This window comes from Dryobates pubescens, chromosome Z (assembly GCF_014839835.1).
Source record: "Dryobates pubescens isolate bDryPub1 chromosome Z, bDryPub1.pri, whole genome shotgun sequence".
Classification (NCBI taxonomy): domain Eukaryota; kingdom Metazoa; phylum Chordata; class Aves; order Piciformes; family Picidae; genus Dryobates; species Dryobates pubescens.
Window position 1 is genome coordinate 56,411,728 of NC_071657.1, and position 21,185 is coordinate 56,432,912.

Genomic DNA, 21,185 nt, shown 5'->3' on the forward strand with positions numbered 1-21,185 from the left:
AGGTTCAGGCTAGATGTTAGGAAAAAGTTCTATACAGAGAGAGTGATTGCACATTGGAATGGGCTGCCTGGGGAGGTGGTGGAGTTGCCTTCACTGGAGGTTTTCAGGAGGAGACTTGATGGGGTGCTTGGTGCCATGAATTAGTTGTTTAGGTGGGTTGGATTGGTTGATGGGTTGGATGCGATGATCTTGGAGGTCTCTTCCAACCTGGTTTATTCTATGTATTCTATGTGTCATGCTACAATGCTAATATATCTGTACTACCAGCAAAAGCCTTCTGCATCAATCGGACTAACAAGTTTAAGGGGAAGGAAGAAGAGATTTATATACACACATTCTAAGATGGTCTCCAACAGCTATTATACAACCACAAATGAAAAGCTGATCTTCCCAGAGGTAATTGCAGAAATTCCTTGTTTCTGCTGTGCAGCTGGGAGAAAGTTTACAGATCCAGTTCCATGTTTTATTCCCCACATACCCTATCAAAACTGTAAAAAATACAGACGGCTTTCCTCAGCAGTTAATGAACAAAATGAAGTTGAGAGAAAGGCTAGTTCTTGCTCTGACAGTGAATTGCCAGGCAGAGAAAGAAAGGGAGGGTTTCAGGGAAATATGCTTTGTGGGGGTTTGGTGTTTTGTTGTTCTTGTTTGTGTTTTGGCTTTTGTGTGCGGGGTTTTTTTGTTGGTTGGTTGGTTGGGTGTTTTTGTTTGGTTGTTTTTTTTGTGTGTGTGTTTTGTTTTGTTTCCCCTGAGCTATATCACAATAAATCCCTGATGAGCAGAAGCAAACCTACAGCCTGCAGCAATATTGCTGGTTATTGCCCTGCATGCCGAAGTGGTTGTGCCGTCCTCCCCAAGCGCTTCTCAACAGTGACACACTGGACCTACACCACGAGAAGAGAGCAACGTGGACAGTCCAGGAAGCAACAGCAACTGCAGGTCCTGCGCTCCAGGACAGCCGCCGCTGAAAATTTAAGCCGAATCCCCTTCAGCGCGCTTGGCGCAAACAGCCTCAGGGTGGCCAGCACCCAGCCATGAAAAGAGATCATCAGATGATTTTTTTCCCTCCTTGTTCTTACCCTTTGTAATCTGAGAAGAGTGAAAGAGGATACCAGCAAGCAAGAAGGCTGCTAATTAATTCCTCATCACCCAGGTACTGCAAAGCTTCTATCTGCAAAGTACCTGCTAATCTAGGAAGAGGTACTTGATTGCATTTTAAGAAAGGCTTGATTCTTTCCGAAAAACGCCATTAAAAGAGACACAGTCATCTCACAGGATCAGTTTCTAACATTTACCCTATCAACAGCGAGAAAAGATGGAAGAAAAGCAGCATCACCCTTGCTTACATTATTCTAGACCTGGTTAATTTTCAAAGCACCAGGTCAGCATGCTACAGGCATAGATGCGTTCAAAAGGGTGACTTTACATGAGAAAGAGCCCTTGCTTCATCTCTTAGTTTATTCCAGGGAAACTTGTGCACCTATCTCTGAAAAAGATGCATCAGAGTAGAAATGTCTTGTCGTAAAGGCAGGACCAGAATGCAGATTGCAGGTGACATAGTAGTTTAAACCAGCAGCAGATAAAGCATTTTTGAAGCTAAGGAAAGCATGATGTTTTTTGTCTCAAGTGCTCAGATAACCTGGATCAAAGACTACATAAATTTCTTTGGAACTAGCACTACAAGAAAAGAGTCAGCAGAACACCAATGGGACAAAGCCAATGGACCCCACAGAGGGAGATTTTAGCACACTAACACTCAGGATCTCAAGCTTTCTGTGACCAGTAATAGTCTCTTTGCCTATTAGTACTACAAAAAAAGAGAAGTTCCAAAAGGAACAGTTAAACTCTTTGTCTGTTGGCAGATACAGCTGTAAAACAACGACAATCTCAAGCTCCTGCAGTTCAGGTGGAGCCTTCTGGAGCATCAAAGGGACATCACAGTCATAAAACTTTGAAGCAGACAAATAGTCAATAATCTAAAGAACTTTCATCCTTCTCAGTGTATTGTGATGTCCCTCGAGTTAGCCAAGACAAAGAATTGAATTTTTGTTGTTGGGTGGGTGGGGGTTTTTTGTTTGTTTGTTAGGCTGGACAAGCTGTAAAACTGCGCAACACCCAAAAGAGCTCAAATCTCACCATGCATTTCCAGTTATTTTTAAATGCTCTCAATGCTTTTTCTCTTCACTAACTACTTCTACTCAGGGCAAAGAGGGAGCACCAAGACCACCTCATGACACTGCATAGGTACAGTGGGCAATAAGCCAAATGGACAAACAACAAACACAGGCAATGAAAAGATTTTACACAGTTCATGTTGAGTGCACAGCAGATGTGCAGCCTAGCCAGCTGTGTTTCCTCACGACCATTTTTCATCCCCTTGTCCCCACCCTGAAACTACCCAGCAATCTCAGCTATAAATTCTACCTTGGATAAAACCAAACCAACAAGGAAAGAAACCCCCAAACCAGAACAAACCAACCAACCAACCCCCCCAACAACAAAACAAACAAAAGAAAGAATATACTTTCAGGCCTTACATATAGCATGCAGTCTTCACTGAAATCTGAGAAACAGGAATGCTCTACTTGGTTTCAATCTGGAGATAACTGCAGTTCAATCTCAGGTGTGCACTTCAGTGTCAACAGCAAAAGAATGGAAATGTCAAAGATCTGACACTTTTCCTAAAGCAACCAGATTTTGCTCAGGGCAAACAACGTGAACACTGTTTTGGTTTATTTTTCCTTTGTAAAGCATCAATCCTCCACTGTGGGGTACACCATTGTAGGTTAATCAGTTCCCTTGTACAAACTCCTTTCTTTGGAGGTAACAGGATTCAAGCCCTTCTTTGGACAGGAAATCTGGAAGTGGTCGGCCAGAGGATCTTGAAGATGCAGATAGTCTGGACCAGGAATGCAGCTGGCCAGAACCTAGACTGGGTAAACAGGAATTACACAGCTGTTGTCCTGGCAATTACTAAACATTTCAGACCAATACTACCAGATCTGAAGAGTAGGATAGAACAAAATGCATAGGGACACATTTTCTACTAAACCTTGTTGGTCCTTCCCAAAAGCAGTAAAATGCTTTTTTGAGTGTAAAAATGCTTCCTTCCCTGCTTGGAATAAATGCACTTATGCACATTCCTACTTGGTGTTGCAAGGTGTTGCAGGAGATGCCTCAGGTGTTACTGATTAACAGCTCACTTCAAGCCTTTTCTGTGCGCCTCAATCAACTCTGCTCTATCAGTCAGGCATCCTGACACTATCCGTTCCTTACAGCTTTGCCCTCAGGTGTACCAGACAAATACTAACTCAATAGCTCAAAGTTTACCACATACCAGCAATCTTTCACCAGAGCACAAGCCCCTCCTGCTTGCAACTATGCAGCCCCACAGCACAAGCAATTCTCAGCATTAAAAGCTCTGTAGGCAGCAGAGCAGGCCAATGGTCTTGCTGCCATCCCAGCCTTCCACATATGAAGAGACTAAAAACTGTGAATCAGGAAGTTGTGCTCTGTTAAGGAAAGGCTGTGCCCACTGCAGATAATGCATAGATACCAACAGATGGTAGACAGCTGGACCACCATGCAGTCTACCACCCATTTACTCCTGGAGAACAGGATCTGGCCCTCTTGCCCAAATGGGGCATGTCACCAGTGGTGTCCCCCAAGGATCAGTGCTGGGCCCCACGCTCTTTAATATCTTTACTGATGATCTGGATGAAGGGATGGAGACCATCATCAGTAAATTTGCAGATGACACCAAGCTGGGGGCAGGTGTTGATGTTGCTGGAGCATGTCCAGAGAAGGGCAACAAAGCTGGTGAGGGGTTTGGAGCATAAGCCCTGTGAGGAGAGGCTGAGGGAGCTGGGGTTGCTTAGCCTGGAGAAGAGGAGGCTCAGGGGAGTGCTTATTGCTGTCTCCAATTACCTGAAGGGAAGTTGTAGCCAGGTGGGGGCTGGTCTCTTCTCTCAGGGAACCAGCACCAGAACAAGAGGACACAGTCTCCAGCTGCACCAGGGGAGGGTTAGACTGGATGTTAGGAAGAAATTCTTCATAGAGAGAGTGATTGCCCATTGGAATGGGCTGCCTGGGTAGGTGGTGGAGTTGCCATCACTGGAGGTGTTTAGGAGACTTGATGGGGTGCGTGGTGTGACGGTTTAGTTGATTAAATGGTGCTGGATGATGGGTTGGACATGGTGATCTTGAAGGTCTCTGCCAACCTGGTTTATTCTATTCTACTTTAGGGTAGCTGACAAACATGGTGCTTCAAATCAGAAACTGGAGAAAAAAAAACAAGGTACTTTTATTTTGGGTGTATTTCACCCAAATGAAATATGTCTTTTAAAGGAAAAAAAGAATAAATAACCACTCTCTTTCCTACACACTGAAGACAATGTGTCTGTCCTTCATAAGTACCAGCACTGCTGTTTTGAATAGTTATCCACAGCTATGTCCAGGTATGGACAAAAGGTAGCACCCTCCAGCAAGCTTTCCTGTAACAGCTGCTAAAAGATGTTACCCAACCTATACCTCATTGCCTTCCACCTTGATCCACCAGTTCTTCCTCCCAGGCACCAAGACTATCTGATTCAGCTTCATTTCCTCACAGCACACAGCCTATAACCAAAGACCACCTTGCTCTGTGCCTGCAGCTCATGCTTCATGCACACATTCACCCTTCCAGTGACAGCATTCCTGCCTCTCAGGGAAAGAGGGAATCCCAGGCACAGGATCTCACCCTTTCTCTAACTCCTTTCCCATGGTGCAGTATTTTCAACAAAATATTTACAAGCACAAACACACACTCACACTACAAAGTCTTGTGCAGGGATCTGCATGGCATAATGAGTGCTCCTCTGTCCTGCCATTGCAACAAGCCCAACAATAGTGCAGGGGTGAAGTCAAAACTTTGTAGTCTTGCAAAGCCTCCAAAGGCCAAGGCAGTGCCAAGTGACATGCAGCTCTCTTTGAAAACTGGAGGCAGAAGTAGTAAAGACAAATCACTGCAAACACTGGAAGCTTGTTTTCTGGTTTAAGTATTGCATCAGGAAATAAGCTAAAAGACATTCTCCTGCCCCTCTGCATGCAGCTACTGGCACATGTAGTCTTATTGCCAAATGTGACAACTAACAATCCATGCAGACTGCTCTATGAAATTAGTCTTGCCAATCCCAGTATGGTTTGGCTGACAGCAGAACAACAGCAGCAAAACTGTCAAGAGCACTGGTAGTTCCTATAAATAAATAATAGACAATATTTACATTTGTGTCAAACCCATGCTTTGGAGGGGGGAAAAAAGTTAATTCACCCAAGAGCACTTTGATCTTCTGACAAATCATTTCCTGATTCAAGTTGAAACAACACAATGGACTTTGGACACCAACCAGCTGTCGCCCTTGCACTGTAAGCTGGCACTAAATCCCACAGAGCCAGAAAGATTTAGGTGGTGGGAGGGGAGCAAATGGTCCAGTTGCATTCACAGCGTGTGAGAAGTTTGTGCTGGAGAAGCAATTCCTTCTCCTGCAACCTGATGCAAGATGACAGAACAGAGATCCATCAAAAGTCACGAACAGTAAAACCGCTGTCAGGACACTTCAACAAGACAGAACCATAGCAAAACCAGTTGGACGGACTACTACCTAGGGGTGAAAGGAGATGGGGTTTGGTCGGTGGTGGGTTTTGTTCGTTTCTTTGGGTTTTTTCTTTGCTCTCCCAAGGATGCTTACACACTGACAGATTCCCAAATGCAATGACCCCTTCATGACCTTTGGGCCTGAGCTGAGTAAGAGAACAAGAAGTGAGCTTAACAAAGATCTGAGACAGCAGATGGGAAAAGTGAAGGCAGAGCTGAGGTTTAATAGCCATCTCCTTTTGTCCCGTTTAAAACAAAGCACCCATGCACTTACTTGCAAGCTTAAAAAAAAACAAACCATAAAACAAAACAAACCCAAAACCACCAAATCCAAACCAAACACATCTAGCAAAGTATGCTTGCAGACTCTCAGCGTCCTCTCTGGTATTCTCTCACATACATTCCTATCTTTTTGTGTTTCTACTATAAATACAGCATTTGGCAACTAAAAAGAAATGTAGCTTGGGGAAAGTGGATTAGGAACGCAACTTGGTAGATAGTTCTGTTATGATGAACTCTTAATTAAAAACATTTTTAATTCAAGGTGTTGAGAGACAGTCCACAGAACTAGGTAGTTTCTTCCAGTCTACATCCTCATTTTAATGGATGTGTTTATTAGCAGGCTTTGAGAAATTGATTCTACTATCTTATTGTATGAACAGGCCATAATAAAACCAAAAAGAAGTTGCTGTCTAACCACTGAGACACTCTTAATGTCTATTAACTTATTTTTACTACTGGTAGCATGAAACTGAACATCTGAAACTTCTCTTTGTGGCAGACTTATGACTCTTGTATTATCTTTTCATGAAAACAAGTTGTAGTGGCCAGGCAGCTCTCAGATATGCTGCTTAACGTGCCACCTGCCTAGATCCATCTGGGTCAGTATCTTCAAACTTAGCAGCACAAAGGGATCAACTCGATAAAACTCATGCCTAGCACTTTGAACTGCCTAACGCAAGATCCAAAGCTGTCATTACTCCAAGTCTCTCATGGGGCTCTCTTGTGATGCAAATAATGTACAATCCCAGACACAAAAAGTCATTAAACTGGAATTAGGAATTATAAGTAACAAGCAACTTGAAGGGAAAAAAATCAGGGTTAAAAGGAACAGGGAACAAAGATGTACAAAGAAGAAAGCAGGAAATCGCTGCTTACAATTACACTTCAGGCAAACACAGGTACAAGGACAGGAGGGCTCTCTGCTGGGCAGCCTCCACCACAGGCTCAGCCTGCCTTCCTTCCCTAGTGCAAGGCTTGCACCCATATCACCATTCGCCCCTGTAAGCCTGACAGACTTTGCCACACAGCCCTGCCGGTGGGCTGAGAGCACTGATAGCATTTTAACTCTGCAGCCTCCTGCTAAGCCTGCCAGTCACATCAGTTGGCAGACAAGTCTGATACCAGCAACAAGCCAGCCCTGTTCACCACAGAGCCAGGGCCAGCCCATCTGTGGCCAAGCTCCCCCACAGCTCCCCAGCTGCTGACCAAACAGGGAACTGAGTAAACCAGCCAACAGCAGAGGGAAACACTCACATGGCATTAGGTCAAGAGTTAAAATCTCAGTGATCTGCAAGTTCCATCATGAACAAGATTGATAAATGCCAGAGCCACACAGAAGAGAAATGTGTCTACATCTAAAACATCCAGCCTCTGATGCTATTTCTGTCACTTTGGATAGCCTGCAAGGTGGAAGTAAGCAGCCTCTTCCCCTCAGACATAAATTAAACTATGACTTAAAATGAAAATGTCAAGATACAGTTAAGGAAATCGACAGAGCTAGTGGACTTGTCCTACATTAGCTCAGCATCTCAGTCTAACAAGACAAATATCCCTTTTTTGTTATAAGAAATAAAACTATAAGCTTTCTTTGCCTGAAACTCCATCATTAACTTCAATATTGGTACTGACCATCATTCATGTCATCTAACTTCATCTCAATACAGCCATCCAAGAAAAATTATAAGACATTCATGGAACACAACAGTGCTTTTCCACAGTAACAAAGCATCATTCATAAAGGAAGGTACAACAAAAATGTGGCTATTTCTCAACCTGAATGTAGACACCCCTGTAGTGACCAGCTGTCAATTAACCGGTTAACAGCAAAAGGAAATCAAAAGGTTAGTTCAAAAACCCATGTGTAAATGAGGCTAGAAGAGTGTTCATGGTTAAGAAAATACTAGATTCCTACCTAAAGCAGGAAGAGCTCGAGAGATGACTAGTGGCTGAAGGCAAAGGGCAGTGATGGGGCTAGCCCACAGCCCACACTATCCTGCTGCAATCAACCAAGGCTGGAGAGTACTCATGAAAGCACCTGTGGCACCTCAGCACATTTGCATGTTGTGACCCCTGGCCACTATATGGTTTATCTCAGGCTGGATTTCACTCTGTTTCTGAGAAGATAACAAAAAGGCAAGTTCTTAAGTATGTGTGGACAAGACAAGGTTCAGGCCAACATTCCTCGACAGGAAAAGGCTTCCTCTCTATGAACTTCCATGAGATAGTATGTGTAGCTTTTATTAGATTTATTAGACGTTTTCTTTGCAATGCTAGGGCTTGAACTTGGTACCAAAATAGCCCAGTATGTCTATTTTTTCCATTTCCGAAGTAGAACATTTTGTCACACAGCAGTAGCCTGTAAAGCTGCAGTAGTCACACACTGCTGTTACAGTCAGAGGCAGCAATGTCTTCCCACAGACACACTTGCAACAAAGAGAAAAGGAATTGCACAGCTTCTGCAATAACCTCTTTAGACAAAGTTCAAAACTAGCAGTAATTTCATAACAACCTGAAAATGCAAAGGAAAGGATGGCTTTCCAAGAAAAAGCTTTACTTGTCAGGTTAGACAGAGGACCCTGAATTCAGTGAGGGACAGCTCTTTCATTCCTTCTACTTCTTCCATTTTATTCTTATTATCCCCCTTTTCTGTATTGTCTAAGAAACTCTGAATAAACAGAGTGAGCATTCAGGGACAGGGTGAAAGAGGAGGAGCAGGCACAACTTGACAGGCAGTGAATAAAGCATGTGCTAGATAGAAAAGTTACAGGAAATAAAAGGAGTCCAGAGAGCTGAGACAGAGGAACGGCAAAAGCATGAGAACAGCCAAGATGCTTCACAGACACGTCTGGGCAAACATTCAAGGCCACAAGATACAACTACCAGAAGCCAGGAGTTACATCATGCTTCTTCATACCACAGCAAAAGCTGTCCTGAACATCTCCCAGAAGGGACACACAGGCAATGCCAACAACCTCCACTCTGGCATCTTGCTCAAAGCTGGGAGAAACCAGCTGTGCTAGACATCCAGGCCTTCCCTAATCCTTCTTAATAAATAGGCAGCTGGTAATCAACCTGGCTTAAATGGTCAAGACGAGGCAATGGGCACAGATGGGACTATCAAGTCACCAGCTTAGGAGGCAGACTGGCTAGTGTGGACCAAGAAGAGCTGCACACTGAACAAATTTAATCTCCAGTATCAAACCCACTATCTCTATCAGGAATATTTTAAGAAGCCTCATATCTCCACAGTACAGTCAGAAGTTTCCTGATAACTCTCCACAATTGTTTTCCTTATTCTCCTAAACCAGCATGAAATTTACTTCAGTTTCTCAGGACATGGTGCTGAAAACCCCATCTCCATGAGCTACTCAGCCATGTTGCTGTGGACTCTCACTGTGTTGCAGGCTAAGCAGGTTGTAGGAAGTAACATTTCAGCTGACTTGAATTTACTTCTGCATTCAAGTCAAAACCATCTAAGCTAAGGCAGATCTCTTTCTAGCAAAAGACAGGATAATACACTGCAGTTAAATCCTCACCTGCAAACCACTGTTACTTTAACAGTCAAATCTAAGTCTTTGCAGTCTAGACATGGTTTAGCAAGTGCTTTTATGTGAGTAACTAATTTCAAGAGAATACAATTCTTAAAGGAATTAGATAACTCATCACATGTGAAGTTTTATCTGGAGCTTACCTCAGTTTTGGCAACAAAAACCTCACTGGAAAAGACAGCTTAACCTGACTGCTCAAGCATCAGTCCAAGCAGAGCTTTTACTTAGGGAAGGAAGGAAAAGAAAATGCTTGTCTTTGACCTTAACACTTTTCCAAAGTTTAGCCTGCCACAAAAGGCTTTCTGTTCAGAGCAAGAGCATTGGCATTACAACTCGGCAGCACAGAACCATGAATCTTGAGACAATAAAGAACACAGACTTCCATCCCTTACTCCAGCACTGCCTGTATTCTCTGTACTAGTCTTGGTTTCAGCAAACATATGATTTATAAAAAAGGAGAGAGAAAAGGCACATTCATAGTATCTACTGCTTCTGAAGTACAGTACAGAGATACTTGTCACATTTCGCAGAGCCTCCCGTGATCACACACCTATTTATGGAAACTTAAATCAGGAATATCAGAGCAGCTTTGTGGCTTGACAACTTTTATATTGAAATCAAAGTGACGAGATACTCCAACTCCACCAAAGCCAATTTGACTAAGCTTTAATATACATATACAAAATTGCTGTTGGATGACAGAAAAATCTTAAGTGCTGGCACTGTTGTGCTCCTACCTGTGCATGAATACACTTCTTTATTGCTATATTTGATGTGCTCAAAGACTGTGGTAGAGTGCTAGGAAGACACGGGGAGTAGCAGCCCAGTGTCTCTAAAGACTGAATGTATAGGAGAAAAAGCCTTACATACCCAGTAACTACTTCTACAGGGCAACACCAGCCATGCCTCCTCCTTGTAACAAGTCTCTCTCAGCACTGACAGAAGAATGCTTATAACTGGATCCTGCATCAATACTGTATTAACCAGTTCTATTTAACACCTGTACTTGAATGCACCAGGAAACATAAAGCAACCCATAAATCACCTCATTTTTACTCAAACATATGAAGAGATCCTATTTTCTACAACTTGCTAAGGAGACAACCCTGACTCTTTTTTTTCTGTGATGCAAATTAGAAGTTGCCTGGAGGAAGAGGGATAAAATAAAAGCTCTTTTGACTGAAATTACAATGAAACTTCCTCCCTGCACAATAGTCAAAGAGACAACAGCACCCACTGTGTCTCCACCAGAGCTCCACCACACTCCTTCAAACTGTACACATACAAATCTCTGGCCCATTATCTTCCCCACTGCATGCCTGTCACCTCACTCACCTGCAGTCACCCAAAAGATCTGGAATCATGCAGAACCTGCAAGAGATGTATTCAGCTGTCCTTGAAACTGGAGGATGCAAATCACTGCCCTTACATGAAGATGTAGTTACAAGGAAACTCCCTTACCAAGCAGTAACAGCCTACAAAGCAAAACACCACCCCAAATGAAATTCAGCTCAGGAATGTGAGCTATGTGGGCAGGGGGGCTCTGATGGATACTGGGGGAGGACAGAAGCAGGCAGGTTGCTTTCACAACCGGTAGTGGTTTCCTGTCCAGAGCAGACCAGCCTAGCTGCCTTCCCTCATCTCATGTCTGTGCAGGCACAGGCATGCCAGCATACACAGAGGTTGGGAATGTGAGCAATGTGGAGCAGGGGCCAGCTGGAGGGGATTCGATGCCCAGGAAGAGGGATGGGAGCAGGTATTCGGGAAATAACACAAGACCAAGAGGTAGCTGGAGTTGCTCCAGAGTTGCAAGACTCCCTTTAAGGGGGAGTCCTTGGAGGGGCTACAAGTCCAATTAACTGCAAACAAGAGAAGGGTCCCTCCTTGTCCCGCTTGGTCATGATTGTGAAAACAAAACTTTACATAAAGCTTTGCAATAAACCTGTCATCAATTTAATCTGAAACAATCTGCAGGTCTCCAGGTTTGTGGCTAGTTGCTGGTAAGAAAAATGTACTGGCATTAAAAGTAACAAACACATGCACTTCACACTTCCTGAGCCAGAGATCTGATATTCACATGTAGAAGCACAAGCCTTTTTTCCCCCAGGCTAACAGAAGACAGAATTGCTACAGAAAAACAGACCTGAAACCCCCCCTGGGTCTACTTCAGCCAAACCCAACAATTCCTTACATCATGAATCAGTCACCTGCTATTTTTAAGGCTTTTGAAGAACTCCATTTTATTTCTACCGTTTTCTCAGTTCACAGACCTGGGTCCAGCCACAGGGACAGTGATGTACACTGCCTTTCCGGCGGGTGCTGCAGCAAGCCCGGAGGGGCTCATGCCTGCAGCCCGCGGGCACCTCCCACCACCGGGTCTCGCAGGAGTGAGCACTGACTGCATCTCCTTAGCACGCCTACTGCACAACTCGTGACAATCATGATGTGTGCATGAACACAAAGAAGGGTTTGTTTTCCTTACACTTCCCCAGCTGAGAAGGCTCCCAGCAGCCACTAGTATTTTTGTTGATGTGACCAATCTCACACATTGCTTAAAAACATGACACCAGCCACAAGCAGCAGCAGTGATGGGGTGTGAACCTGCAAGAAAAACGTAAGAGATAAAGACTGAATGATAAAGATTGAATGATAAATCACAGATGGAATCAGGATCAAATCAAGGCAGACACACATCAGAGCCCTTATCGACTAGAGAAAAAAAAAAAGAAAGACTAAAACAGGCCACCACACTGCAAGAACAAAGAAGTATGCATTAAGTTTGTCAGCCTAGTTAAACAATGCTGACAAGATACCAAGATACCTAAACTGCAGCTAATCATGCCTACAACATTTTCAGCACCTCCTGGTTTCAGAGAGATTCAGTGCCATGGTCTTCTTGCAGGTGATTTTATCTCATCTGGAAAAATCACCAACTTGCTATGCAAGACTGCTGGTAAAGCACACATGGAGAAAAGGGCCAGGGATGCCAGAATAAGACTAGAATTCATCTAAGGAAAGAAAATTTCTCAAGACCCTACCATAAAGAGAAAACACCAACAAAAACAAACAAACAAAACCCACCACAAAACAAACAAACAAACAGCAAGTTAAAAGTTTAAGAATGAGTTCAATACCACATGTCAGGAAAGAATGTAACTTAAACTAAAAATCTCTTCTTGTGTTGGTTTTTGTTAATTCTTACACTTAGTCTGGGATAAAGACTGTTGTTTTAAAAGCAAAGTTGTTTGCTGAAAAATGTGAAGTGTGGTTTTGAAGAAAATACCATGAAGCAGCTTAATTCTAATCCTACTCATGTAAATCTACATGAACGCCTGAAAAGAGCCAGACCACTTTTAAGGTCTTTATAAAAGAAGAAACAAGCCTGACACCACTGCTCAAGACCCCTAACTGTCTGCCAGGCTGTTGTTTTCAGGTTTGTTTTGTTGGGTTTTCTTAATATCAAAGCTATCTTGTCAGCAAAACTGTCCAAGGGCTAAAACCGTGATTACTTTAAAAAAGGAGACTTTCTGCTTTTTGGGTTGTTTATGAAAAACTGGAGATTATGTACAATTTAAAGTAACTTCAGAACTTATATTTCTGTTAACAACTTCCTTGTGATGTGGTTTCAAATCTGAGTGACAACTGCTTTTCAATCAGTTGCCAGACTCTAAAAGACAAGGAGTTTCTACTACCAGATGGGCAGAAAGCTGGAGAACCCAGAGCAGGTTTAAGAGAGCAAGTGAAGGACACTGAATAACACAGCAGCTACAGAATCCTACTTAGATCTAGCTTTAAAGTCCCACCTTAGTATAGCCATATGATGTCCCATAATGTTCATATGCAGGTTTGACAACTCTCCTCCACTTTGTTAGGATTTCTCCAGTCATCCTGCACTCATCTTTTACTTCTGCTCTCCTGTGCACTTACACAGCACAGAACAAAAAAATTAAGCCTCGCCTGCCAAATTACTTCTGCTTCCTGTCCCCATTTGCCCCAGAAACCCAATTACAAAGTTAACTCATGCTAATAGAGCCTGAAGGGATGTGCACTCACACCTCAGCTACATGACAGGTCACAATGAACGACCAGTATGATTTTCAGCCTGGTTTGGTATCTGAAATGTAAACAATGAGCATTGAAATTAGCTACTGCAGAACTGCAGGTCCATCTTAGTCTGAGTAATTGGAGTGAAAAACCACCCTCACACACCTGAAAACACAAAAACCCCAACATTAAGCAAACAAACAAAAAAACCCCACCACAGCAGTACTGACCCCAGCTAAGTTCTACCCTGAAGAAAAATTCAGCTGAACTAGACAACTGAATCTGTTGAGGTGCACCCACTCATTAAAAAATACAAAAAAGAGCAAAGCTTGGGTCTGGTACAGCCCTCCAAAAGCTGGTCTGCAGTGCAAAGTGGATTAGGTCTTAATACAGCTACCTACTAACACTGCAAGGATGCTGAAGAGAAGGAGTTGAAACAATACTTGTCTATCAACTGGGTCAATAGCAAAGCACTAGTGAGAAAACCCAAAAGCTTAGATTGCCTTTGCCAAACTGCCAAAGAGAGAAGCACTATCAATTTTTCCCTATTTCTCTGCTGTCAGATGTCTGGAAATCAGATACAAACCCTGCAATATTGTTTCATTTAGTAATTACGCATGGGTCACGTCTTCATACTTTTGTCTCATAATCAACATCATGGCAGTCCTTTGTTACTTTTTATACTCTGATGTTCAAACACTTCAGAGCCAAAAATGAAGCAGAAGGCTCTCTTTATGAATAGAATAGAAAGAATTTCTTCCTCAGTCAACACAAATCTTGGCAAATTCTCCCAAAAGAAATACCAAACAGTCACACAGAACACTCATGCTTCTTTCCCTGTCCAAACCAGATTAGTTTGGACTCTTACAGTTCTTCTGCATCTCCAGATGCTGAAACAGCAATGAAAAGAGCACAATTTGCACGGTTCACTATTGTCTGAGGTCCTTGGGCTTTTTTTGACACAGATGTTCCAAAGCAGCTCAGGAATGAGCCCCATCCTTTTCTCATTTAACAGCTCACGAAGTGAATGAAAACAGTCACAGGAGCCCCGCTAAGAACAGCCATGTTTATGCACCTAAACAAACACATTCAACCTCTGACATTGTCTCTCTTTAGGGAAGACTCCCAGGGCAAACAGCTGCAGGCATGGTGTTTGGGGGTTTTTTTTGTGTGTGTTTTTTTAACTGAAAGAGTCAGAATAACTTAGGGAAAAATCATAGTTTTACACTAAGCCCTTCTATCTTTGAGACAAAACAAGTTGCCGGGCAGTGGCATATATGAATATGAAATACAAAGCAAGGAGCTTTCCTGATCCTACTCACAGAGCATAATGCTTCTGATCATCATTCACCAGCACAGTCCTAATGGACCAGATTTTAGAACAGGTCATGGCTTCCAACAGCTCGCAAGCTTGCCTAGGAGCCTTAGTACCAACATTTTCATGCTTCCTGAAACAACCCCGTAGTGCCACTGAGTGGCTTTTCACCCTGTCTTGCTACACTGGCACAGCACACGGGACACTGTGCACACAGAGAATACCCAGGGGGAGTATTTTAGCAGGTTTGTTTCCAGACAGATCAGTGCTCTGATCCATTTTGTTCCACAGCCACATAAATATTAGCACCATCACAAAGCAGTTGGCAGCAAAAGTGCAAGAGGAGAACTCATTGCGTTCAGACAGGCCCAGATCTACCTGCAACCCCTGTAAAGCTCTGTGGCACCAGCAGTTGCAGTCAATGAGAAAGGGACAGAAGGTAAACATTTCATACACTTAGGGGACCTGCAGTTAGGAGAGGCATCCTGGTACTTGAAGCAGCCAGAGCAGACCAGCAATCCATCAAGGGAAGTATGGTGCTCAAGAGACCCGAGTAGACACCACTACCTACCTGGACATCAACCACAATCAACCACCAACCAAGTCAGAGGTGCCCAGCATACACAGTTGTAGAGACATTGGAGAAATAGCCCATGTTGTGCAGGTAGAAGATTCTTCTCACAGTACTATTTCTTTGTCCTGTGCTCTGCGTGCCATGCAACACTCCAGTGCTCGCACAGACTGTGCAATGGAAAGCATGGAGGCTGGGACACTCCCCACTGCCCAACACCCTCCCACCATTACCTTCATCAGAACATTTTATGGAAATGCCTAGTTTCAGGGAAATGTAGTTACCACCTCCAACCCATCAGGGGAAATACCTGAGTCCAGTTGTGGCTCCTGTGTGCAACAGGAAGGCTGTACACTGAACAAGCTTATAAAAGGGCCAAACTCTCTCTGGCAAAATTGCTTACAATTAAGCTCCAACTGTTCTTGACAGGCTCTTCCATCTACTCACAACTCTAAAGAATTAAAAGGACATTCAAAAACACAGATTCATGACTTATGTTTAATTGTCAGCTGTCCTTCCCCAGGGCAGTCCTAATTAGAAATCAGAAACACATTTTTTGAGCAGAGAAAGACAAAATTTTGGCATTAACTGCCAAGGGAAGCCTGTGTGAGAATTTTAAGTCTAACAAGATGACGCCTTCTAAGTTGTGTTTTAGCCAAACTAGTCATTGGGCTTAATAGTGGGGTAAGAGCCTGGTATCTGAGACAGTCTGGGAGTGAGACTGGACGCTCTTGCTATCTGTCCTGAATGACAGAAGTCTTTTCATTACTAGCAAAGCTCAGGAAGCATTTTTGTTATTTACTACAGCACATTAAAGGTACTTTCTTCTTTTCCTCATCACAGGCAACTACACCTTTAAAGCTGAAGAAGTGACCATCGTCATCAACACGTTCCTGCTATTTTGAAGTTTGCCAGGGAACCTGTGGCAAGGTAAAAACACAAATATAGGCTAAACCAGTATTCAGGTTTAACTACAAGTCTCAGCACTGCTGTCATGATTTCAGGTAGTTTCTCAAAGTAAAATATAGAGGCAGTGTTCAGAGTCAGAGAATTAGCTAAACTTCAGAGTGTCATTCACAGCACAACACTACTAGAAGTAATCTGCATAAAATATATAAACCACCCAAAAAAAAAAATTTCCTCTATTATGCTGGTTGTTAATTTTTGACATGCATTATTACTTCCCTTCAAGGTCCCAGTCTTCTGACAGCTGGGAACAGCCATAAAATTTGCTTGTAATTTCCCCTGTATAAGAAATATCTATAAAGGCAGCAAGAAATAATCGTGGAGTGCTGGGAGTTGACAAGCCTAAGTGGTTTCCTCAATTCTCCATGAGATGCCTAAATGCATTTTTTCCAGCACCACCAATTACTCAAATACTCAGATACTATTAGGATACTTAAAATAAGTAATTTCCCTCTAGAATCAAACACATCGTAAGTCTGGTCATTAATCTGAGCCTCTAGTCAAGACAAACTCATTTTGGTGCTTAAATAAGGTATAGAGATATTGTGACTTTTATATATCTTTACACAGATCAAACAACGACTTCAAGTAAATCCTGGAAAAATACAGCTGGTATTTTGAGCCATCTGTAAGCTACATTTAGTCCATCTTTAAGAAGTTAGGTGGAATCAAAACTTTTAGCAAGCTGCTTCTTGTTGCTTCATGTTGCAATTCCCCACAAACATCATCACCATTGTAACATGATAGCTTAGTGATTAGCTTAACACTTCTAATCTTGCCACAGCTCACCAAAATCTAGATAAAATTCATACTCATGCATGTATGGACACACAAAGCTTTAAAGCCACTTTGCATGTTCTGTGTATCTTCCCTTTCTAGAGCACAATGGCAAATTCAGGTGAATCGGACAGTCCAAGCAGTGATGTCTGACACTTCTCCTATGGCTCATTAGCCAATTCCATTAGCTAAATGACTAGGAAAAAAACCCTTCTTCTCCATGACCTACCACTACACTAGGTGCTGACACCACAAGAAAATCTGCAACTGTCTTCAATTAACAGCTAATGTTTTAGTAACTAAAAGCACAATCAGCTGCCTGCTTCTTCAGCTCTTCACCCTGGTTCTGCATCATTTGCAGAAAAAAAAGACTCTTCATTTAGATGTTTTCATTTCCCTTTCAGCATCTATTATTTAGAATCACAGGGCAAGGCTGAAAGTGAGACCACCAGCTGTACCAGAAGTTTGCAAGCCTGAGAAAACTGCCAGAGAAAAAGCAAAGATACTTAGGTGGAGCAACTGAACAGGCTCATTTTATACAAAAGTCACTCACATTAATCAGAAATACTGCCAGTTTTCCCAAGGAAGCTGGATTTGTAGAGACCCACTAATCAGCCACCTAAAAGAATCTAGTTTTCAGTCTAAGGACCCTGTTTTATTCTCATCTTCCCCAGTGCAACTTTAAAGTTAAACCTGATCTCCAAAGAAAGCAGGTGTGTACAAATTATAAAACCAAAAACACTGGGTAATCCCATATAGGCTGCAGTGGTAACTAAGTTGTCACCAAATTCCCCAGAGTGACCATCAGTAATTAATTTAACAGCCATATCATGTTTGCCACTAAAGAACCATACACCTGAGCTGATTATAATCTAGCTAGCACTCTGACAATAAATTTAAAACAAAAAAGAAAAAAAAAAACACCTTGCTGTGACACTAGACAAAATAACTACCAAGAGTTCAGCATACAATCAAATCCCACCAAGGACATGGTCAGCAAAGTCACAGATGTTCCCCCAGCAACAGCGTGACCCATGCTGCCTCACACGCAGCAGTGTGGGGGACACTCACACAAGAAGCTCCCACACTCAATTCCCCTTATGCCTTACGCACCAAAGCTGCACCCTCCCTTGCTCAAAAGGGATGGAGGTAGCACCTAGGCTTCCCTGCAATAGGACACATCTGTTCAGGCAGTTCTGGGATAGGATCTCATTTTTAGTCACTAAAACAAGGCTGGTGTTCCCAGAAGAGAGACAGAAAAGACTTCAAAGGTACTGCTTGCAGGTGGGTTGGGGGCAGCCCCATTGCTACCACCCCACCCCACTGCTGCCCTGCTGTAGCACCTGCTCTCTTTGAAAAACTAACTGCAGACCTGGAGACCTAAGCAGCATTCCCAAGGGCATGAAACCTCATCTGAACAAAAATGTCAGGGCTTTCTTTGTACACCTTAGGCACTTATTAAATTAGTTCAGCCTTTCTGAACCTCACATTAACCCAATCAGCCTCCTCTCACTTATCTCTTATTTCCCTTTCTTCCTAACACATACTCACACAGCCTTTAATCAGATCCAGTCACCCTGCCAGAAGGGGTGAAATAAAAGGGTAAAATACAGCCGACATTTTTAATTAGTAAATTGTTATGGTTACCTTTCTTGGCTAGTCAAGATCCAAGGCTGTGAAGTATGCTACTGAACTGCCAGATGGGCTCTGCTGCTAGTTTTATGTTTGAAAGCTTCTATTTAACAAAAATCACACTAAACCTGACCTTAGCACCGACACCAGAAAGTTAAACCTAGCTTAGTCTTATGTGAAAGCCAGGGCCAAAGAAGTCACAAGAAAGTCACTGTCATTACTGTGGCTTGTAATTACGCCTCAATCAGTCTATACACATAACTATGTATCAAGCTGTTGGACCCCAAAATGTTGTTTCGGAAAGACTATACTTTTCAAACACTTTAGGATGTCTGTAAGAGTCTTTCGAGATCCATAAAGAGCAGCCAAAATTATGGTATACTCATGAGCCCAAGACCTCCTCCCGCACCCCTCATCCAAAAGAAAATTCTTTTCTGCTGTATGTGAAGTGCCAGCTCACAAGCTCGATTACCCCCAAGACAGTCCGTTTGCAGAAAGCACCGCTGAGGATGCCACCCATTCCCCACACGCAGGTATCCAGCCCCGCTCCCTTCCTCAGTACCGGCGCTGCCTACGCCGTCCAGCCGCGCTTCCATCCCTGGACGAACAAGAAGGCGGCGGTCGGCGCCGAAGGTTCGAGGGAGCTACGGAAGCTGCGGTGGGCGTACCGTGGCTGCTCTAGGAGCTCACGGCTCTGACCAGCACAGTGTAAACGGAATAGCTACGGCATACCTTCCCTGCTCTGAAGCAGGCGTGGGATGCAGGGCTGAGCAGAACGCACTCATCCGTGCCCCCCCCCACCCCCCCCCCCCCCCCCCCCCCCCCCCCCCCCCCCCCCCGCCAGACACAGTTACACACTTTTACTCCAATTGGGAAGCTGGTACCGGTACCAACAACCCTTGGCGACGTGGTCGCACCCTGCTCCACTGGGACCGCCTCTTTCCTGCTGGTGGGGCAGCACCATGGCAGACCGCTCGCTCCCTACGATGGACCGACTCAAAGCATCCCCCAACCCCCACACCCTGTGGCGCGCCACTCTGCCCGGCGAGAGGGGCAACAGTCTCGTCGCCCCCGCCCGCCCCGTCTCGTCCCGTCCCCATCCCCCGCCCGCCGCTCACCTCCGGGCTCGGAGCCCCGGCACGACCGCCGGCCGGGGCGAGGGCGAGGTGGTGATAGTGTTGGGGCACTCGACAACCCCACAACAAACCACAGTCTCCCCGGCAGCCTGCACCGCCAGGAACCCGCAAACTCCTCTCGTAGCCGCTTTGTACCCGCCGGTGACCTGCACTGCGGCTGCGCGCTGCCCAAAATCAACAAGGCGCGCTTCCAACCTGCCTGCCGGCACCCTCGGCCCTACCGCGCCCCCCACACTCAGCAGGGCCTTTCCTTCACGCAGGGTCATCGCTTCCCAAGCAGTGTAAAGCTGCAAACTCTGCAGCCCCCGACCACGTTCTCTCTGACAGTGTAAACCGGCCTGCACTTTCGGCAGAGTAACCCCCATCTCCCCAACAAAGCAGCTCCTCCGCACGGCAAGGCAGGAGGGACGCAAACCCCGCCTGCCCCGCCGCGGCAGGACGGATGGTTTGGGGCTAGTTCTGGGGGCGCACGGCACTGCCCGCCCGTGCAGCTCCGGAGATGTGCCGGAGGGAGAGGGCTGGCGGCAGAGGCCAGGACGATGCTCCAGCTTCCACCGAGGAGCCTGGGGCAGCGGGGTGCCGGAGCTCCTTTCTGGGGCAACAGGGCTACCGTCGAGGCTGCCACTGAAAATGTATCATCCTTGGAAAAACCTCTCTAGGTGGTATCTTCCCTGCGCTCGGGCTGGAGAGACTGACTCAAAGCCTACTAAAGGAGCATTTGACCACGGCAGGGTTTGGGTCAGATCTGATAACTGGTCAAGGCTGGCACTGGCCGGTGCCAAGAGACTGGGATTCCCTACAGGATGTTGTCATAGGAAATGCATTTTTTTTTTCCCCCTCACGGTGTTAGAGCCCCGGGAAAAATGTGCCCATCCACTGCCAGCTATTCTGTTTCATGGGACTGAATGTCACCCTTGGCCAAGACTTTTGAAGAAGAGCAAACTGCAGCAGGTCCCTCTATACTGCTTTGTGAATCTCAGTTGAGAAATCATGTTTTAAAACTTGTGTGTTGACCTTTACTGGCCAGAACAGGCCGTCTCTAAAGCCTTTTCTCCTGTCAAAAGATACAGCAGCCCATCTTTTATAAGTCTGGAGTGTCTTGCTTCAGTTGGGGTACTCCTCCAGCTCTTCAGGTGCTATCGTTATTGCTCAGAGGGTTCTAGATTAGAATTAGAATTAACCAGGGTAGAAGAGACCTTTGAGATCATTGGGTCCAACCTATCACCCAACACGATCTAATCAACTAAACCAGGGCACCAAGCACCCCTTCCAGTCTCTTCCT

General features: G+C 44.5%; 1 protein-coding gene across 1 annotated transcript in view; it reads right to left on the bottom strand.

Moving 5' to 3' along the window:
- Positions 1–20,007, bottom strand: part of KANK1 (KN motif and ankyrin repeat domains 1) — a 140,069-nt gene extending 120,062 nt beyond the window's left edge. The window contains exon 1 of the mRNA XM_054177902.1: positions 19,886–20,007. The gene's annotated coding sequence lies outside the window, so the exon portion shown is untranslated. The remainder of the gene's footprint in view (positions 1–19,885) is intronic.
- Positions 20,008–21,185: the final 1,178 nt, after the last annotated feature.